At 38.2% G+C, this 6,000-nt stretch overlaps 1 protein-coding gene across 2 annotated transcripts in view; it reads left to right on the top strand.

The window, feature by feature from the left end:
• Positions 1-1,732: 1,732 nt before the first annotated feature.
• LOC106882971 (uncharacterized) overlaps positions 1,733-6,000 on the top strand; it is a 28,722-nt gene continuing 24,454 nt past the window's right edge. The window contains exon 1 of one of the 2 annotated variants that reach the window (XM_052965588.2): positions 1,733-2,062. The gene's annotated coding sequence lies outside the window, so the exon portion shown is untranslated. The remainder of the gene's footprint in view (positions 2,063-6,000) is intronic. The other variant, XM_089347668.1, reaches the window with a different exon arrangement.

Below are 6,000 nucleotides of genomic sequence, written 5' to 3'. Positions count from 1 at the left end.
GAATTTCTGATGGAGTCATGCCTTTCAAATGAAGGTACTTTATGACAGGACGACACTCAGTTTTTTCCATTTTCCTTGTAAACTCGAAGCTTGTTTATTAAAAAATCTGCAACAAAAAAAAATTAAAATATCAGAATCATGAAAATGGGCAAGAATACTCCGAAAAGACTGTACTTACCAGAAAAAATTGTTTCAGCTATATAGCAGCCCCGTTTCTAGGTTAGGCTCAAAACTTTTCATACAACCCTCGTACAAAAGGAAGTCTATAACTATCTGCGGAGCTTATCCCTAGGTAAAAAAAAAAAAAAATAAATAATATAGAATAAAATATAAAAAAACTTACTACCCCTTTGTGAATTTTGAGTTTCCCCTTTCTGAAAGTCGACTTGTTTCGCCGTGCCAAATTTCTCTCAGAGGTCCTGGTGACAAATACCTCTGGCAAAACTGTTAAGTATGTAAAAACAAATGAGTGTGAATCCCCACCTTTCTTAATGAGAGTGAAGATGCGTGCCTTTGTAGTTAGGGTATTCGACTTACGATCATAAGGTAGTGAGTTCGATTCCCAGCGGCGCAATGTGTCCTTGAGCAAGACTCTTTGTCTCACATTGCTTTATCCACTCAGCTGGCAAAAATGAGTGATATTTGTATTTCAAAGGGTCAGCTTCGTCACGCTGATTTTCCCTCAAAACTACGTTGAGGGTATGTGTGTCAGTGGAGTGCTCGGCCACTAGCACGTTAATTTCACGAGCAGGCTGTTCTGTTGATCGGATCAACTGGAATACTCGCCGTTGTAACCGATGGAGTGTCAGTTATTAGTGAAGAAACTTAAACTTTGCACCCATATAATTCTTCTTTGTTCGCTATAGCTTTGGACAAGATTAAATAGTTTGAAACTATCTTAACTTTATTATATTAGACAATATATATCTGTCTCACTAGTGGAGGGAGGGCACTGAGAGAAACACTGAATTAATGAAATAACTTAATTAATCAGATGATGACATGCTTCGTTCGGTGATATTGTCGGCTGTCGAATACAAACGCATTGTGTCAAATGAAGACCTAATACTTATAAGACAACAATGTAATAGAAACTAATGTACCGTGAGATAGATAGACAGATAGATAGAGAGAAAGAGGCGGCGAGCTGGCAGAAACGATAGCACGCCGGGCGAAATGTTTAGCGGTATTTCGTCTGCCGCTACGTTCTGAGTTCAAATTCCGCCCAGGTCAACTTTGCCTTTCATCCTTTCGGGGTCGATTAAATAAGTTCCAGTTAGGCACTGGGGTCGATATAATCGACTTAATCCGTTTGTCTGTCCTTGTTTGTCCCCTCTGTGTTTAGCCCCTTGTGGGCAGTAAAGAAATAAGATAGAGAGAGAGAGAGAATTAGAGAAAACGGGGAGGGACAGATATGTGTGTGTGTGTGCGTGTGCGTGTGTGTGTGTGTAAGAGAGAAAAAGAGGGAGAGAGAGAGAATTAGAGAAAACGGGGAGGGACAGATAAATGTGTGTGTGTGTGTGTGTGTGTGAGAGAGAGAGAGAGAGAGTGGTAAGTGTGAGGCATAGAAATTGAAAGAGAGAAAGCGAGAATAGTGAGACAGTAAAAAGCGAAAGAAAAGAAAATAGAGAGAAGAGTGAATGATGGAGAAAAGGGGACGGGAAAGCAGAGAGGAGAATGAAGGGTAGTAGAGAGAGAAGAAAGAGCTAGAGGAGAGGGAGAGGGAGAGAGAGAGAGAGAGAGATGTGTGGTGATGCCATTAGAAGTAAAAACCTTTAATTGAAACAACTTTTTAACAGTCGATCTTCTTGTTGCTAGCAACCATTGAATATTGATTGCATTAACACAATCATGGCGAGTCTTTTGTGTATTAGTAACCGAGATCGTTTACGTAACCAGGTGACACTTGTAGTTAAACGGTATTAGGAAATATTGCGAAAATAGAATGTAACTTAATAGCTTTGATTATCGGTTGCTAGGGCGATGTTACCTCTACTGTGACGGGTGTGAATACTTAAGTAACACACACGAAGAGACCAGGGTTAAAAAGGCTAGATTTCAGGTATGTATCTCTTTGCTCAGTTGCTATTATGTAGGATAGTCAGCTTCTGTGTAGGTGTGAGTGCGAGTTTCTTTTTTTTTTTTTTTTCCTTGTAATAATCATGTGTAGTTTGCTGTGTTTATTTCACTCCAGCTCAACCTACAGGGTGTCCACAAAGTCTGGGTACATGGGGATTAACACATACTTCAAGAAATTATTACTTCTTATATTTAATTGTTTATATTATGATTTTATTTACTCCATGTACCCAGACTTTGTGGACACCCTGTATAAGAAAACCTATGACGAAATGTATTCTACCCGTGCCCGTCCAGTCTTATATATTTACTGATATATTCACATAAACAATCTTGCAGACACCCGTTGTTTGTATTTGTAATTATATACCATTTCTCCGGTTTTTTTTTTCGTCCTTGTTTTCGTATACATTCGCTTGTTTTCTTCCAAAGAATCTACTGCTCTTAGCTTAGATTTTCTTGGGGCCGGCCAGATTAGAGCGGTCTCGAGAGGAACCGGCCAAAACTGCTAAGGCTATCTGGTACTCGACTGAAGATTGAAAGCTCCGAATGACCCGTCCTTGTTTTTTCCTGTCCTTTTTTTTTTGTATTGTCTAACTCTCCGAATGTTTTGTTGTCGCCTGTTATGTTTATGTTTCATTTTTTGCTTTGTTTACACACGCGCGCGCGCACGCACGCACACACACACACACACACACACACACACACACACACACACACATATATATTCTTTTAGTTGTTTCAGTCATTTGACTGAAGCCATACTGGAGCACCGCATTTAGTCGAACAAATCAACTCCAGGACTTATTCTTTGTAAGCCTAGTACTTATTCTATCGATCTCTTTTGCCAAACCGCTAAGTTACGGGGGCGTAAACATGCCGACATCGGTTGTCAAGCGATGCTGGGGGGACAGACACAGACACACAAGCACACAAACACACACATATACATATATATACATACGACGGATTCTGTTAGTTTCCATCTACCAAATCCACTCACATGGTTTTGGTCGGCTCGAGGCTATAGTAGAAGATACTTTCCCAAGGTGCCACGCGGTGGGACTGAACCCAGAACCATGTGGTTTTGAAGCATATATATATATATATATATATATAATGTATCAATTCATTCTTAATACGTTTTAGCAGATTCGAACATAAATGACTGGCCGTTGTTAATGCGCGTGCACGTAACATCCCATACTGCTTAGCCAGAAGAATCCGTACCATTGTAGAGGATCTAAAGACCAGAAATCAGCGCCTGATGGAACTGAAAAAATTTCTGATCAAACAAAAATACCCGTCACAACTTATAGAAAATGGTATTCAGCGGGCTTCGAAAATACCCATACAACAACTGAGGACACCGCAAAGAAGAGAAAAACAAGAGCAAATTATACCATTTATAGTGACACAATCTATGCCACCAGAACATCTTCAATATCGCTAAAGCAAACCTACCAATCCTTGCACAAAGTAAGGAATTGAGAAATATCATTACAGATCAAAGTATAACTCAGTAAGAGACAGCCTAAAAGCTTGAAAAAATTATTAACAACAGCAAGGTTTGACCTTAGCAACAAAAATCAAACATTCACTGTGTCCAAATGCAATGATAGCCGATGCGGTACATGCCAATTAATTCATACCGGCCCATATATGAACACAAAAACAGGGAAAATATTCACCAATGCGAACATGAACTGCAAAAGTAGAAATCTTATCTGCTGCATCAAATGCCCAAATTGTGAAGAACTGTGCGTTGGCCAGACAGGTAATGCACTATCAGAACGCTCACGTGCGCTTCGACAACAGATAAAAAAAACCCTTGTTCTAAGGCCAACAGAATTATTCAGTATTAAGAGTTAAGAAATCTCAGAAGTAGATGACATTATTTTAAATTTCTGCTGCATTACATAACACTTAGTTCAAAGTAGCAGCGAATACTGGAGAACAAGAGTTATTATATTTGATGGCATATACGACACATTTTCCCCCCATGAAATTATCTAAAAAAAAAAAAATCACTTCGGGTCCTATATGCGAAGTTGAGCCTCCCATAACTTAATTTTGTCCCTAATGCTCACTGGTATGAGCAGGCAGACTTTGATCCGAACGGTCTCCTCTAACTAAGCTAACTCCGTAATAATCCTTTCTAATATAGGTATAAAGCCTAAAATTTGGGGTAAGGGAGTATGATTTGACCGGTACTTTATTTTATTGACCCCAAAATGATGAAAGGCAAAGTCGACTGCGCGGAGATTTGAACCCAGAACGTAAAACCGGAAGCAATGCCGCTAAATATTTTGTCCAACTTGGTTTCTTTATGCTTATAATAATAATATTTAGTTTTTAGCATTCAGATTAATATAATTAATACAAATGTAATAATTATATATTCACATTTTATAAACCCTGTATTATCTCATAGCTTTGAGATTTCGAAGATGTGATTGTTTATTTTTAGAATGATATTAAAGGGTAGGTGTGAGAGGCTGGATCTGGCCAGTTTGAACATAAAACAAGAAGAATATTTGGGCCGGATATGGCCGATTTAAATACTAAAGGGTTAACATGCAGTAATATGTTTGGCTCTAGCTAAGGTTCTCTTAATATTTTGTAATGTATTACTCTGCTAGTTTGCTTAAAATGTTATATACTTTAATGCACTAAAATCTGTTTTCTCTGAAATATGTGCTGTTGAAAATGAGGTGCGTCAAATATGCCTCTGCTCCTTTGCCAAAAAATACGGTAAACTCCTAGAGAGAAAGTTTTGATTTCGGATAGACGTTTCGCCATTGACAAAGTATGAATATCACAAAAAACCGTCTTTCTTTAAAAACTACAAGATTTGGGTCGAGTTACAAGAAGCTATATTGTTATCATTTTTTTTCTACAAGGAAAGGTACTTAACGCACCTCTTAGCTTAAAAGAACATAACTAACGTACTTAACAACTACAAGGTATTTTGTCCTGGGCTCTAACTTCACTGCCATCCATCACCTTTCAGAAAAGGTGTTATGTTTAACCAAGAGCATAAAATACTCGATTACTTGTTTTTGTTGCTTTTTTTCGCTCATTTTTATTTCCCTTATTTTGCAAACACGTCTAGTATACAGTATTTCACAGTGGCGAGGCTCTTTCGTTTATATCAAGACAGCGCCTGGGGTTTGTGGTTACCTGGAATGATTGATATCTGGATATTAAAATTGTGCACGCGCCTTTGTGTGTTGTGAGCGCGTCACAACAGAACAAGTTTGTATGTTTCGTTACTATATAGTGTGTGTGTGTAAGGATTATGTGCATATGTTCATCAAGGAACCCCTAGATGGAGAATCACTGAAATGTTTTACAAATCTATACTGTTCCTCTGATCAATTATATCTGGAGAATGCGAATCAGTTTGTTTGGTTCTTTTGGGGAGAACACAAATATTTTTAGACTTCTATGCAATTGTTTTTCTTACTTAGCCAAGTGAACCTATTTTAACAGAAACAAGTAAAAATTTATTGCCTAGGTATTAGAGTTGTAGATTTGTCATCAGTTCTCTTTAGATGTTCTACTCTTCAAACTTCTGAAGAGACATTCTCATCAGCGGGACAACTGATCTCTATAATGGTGCACAGCTCTTGTTCCTTGACCCATACAACTATGGCATAACTACAGATTCCTGTCCCCAACGCCGACTTTGGATGATCATAACTTTCAGAAAAATGGATATTTTTGAATGAAATTTTCTACAAATATGTGTTATATCATGCAGATTCCGAATATACAAAACTTTTGAGGGGAAAGTGTTTCTGGAGGGGATGAGGTGAGGAATTTCGGAAAATTCACCGGCGTCCACTTCAATTCGTCTTAACTTCCAAGAAAATGGATATGTAGATTCCGAGAACATAGGAACTTGGGCGGGGTAAA

The sequence above is a fragment of the Octopus bimaculoides genome, chromosome 2, assembly GCF_046866305.1.
Source record: "Octopus bimaculoides isolate indiv1 chromosome 2, ASM4686630v1, whole genome shotgun sequence".
Taxonomy (NCBI): Eukaryota; Metazoa; Mollusca; class Cephalopoda; order Octopoda; family Octopodidae; genus Octopus; species Octopus bimaculoides.
The sequence above is the reverse complement of the archived record's forward strand: the minus strand, read 5'-3'. Positions and strand labels throughout refer to the sequence as shown.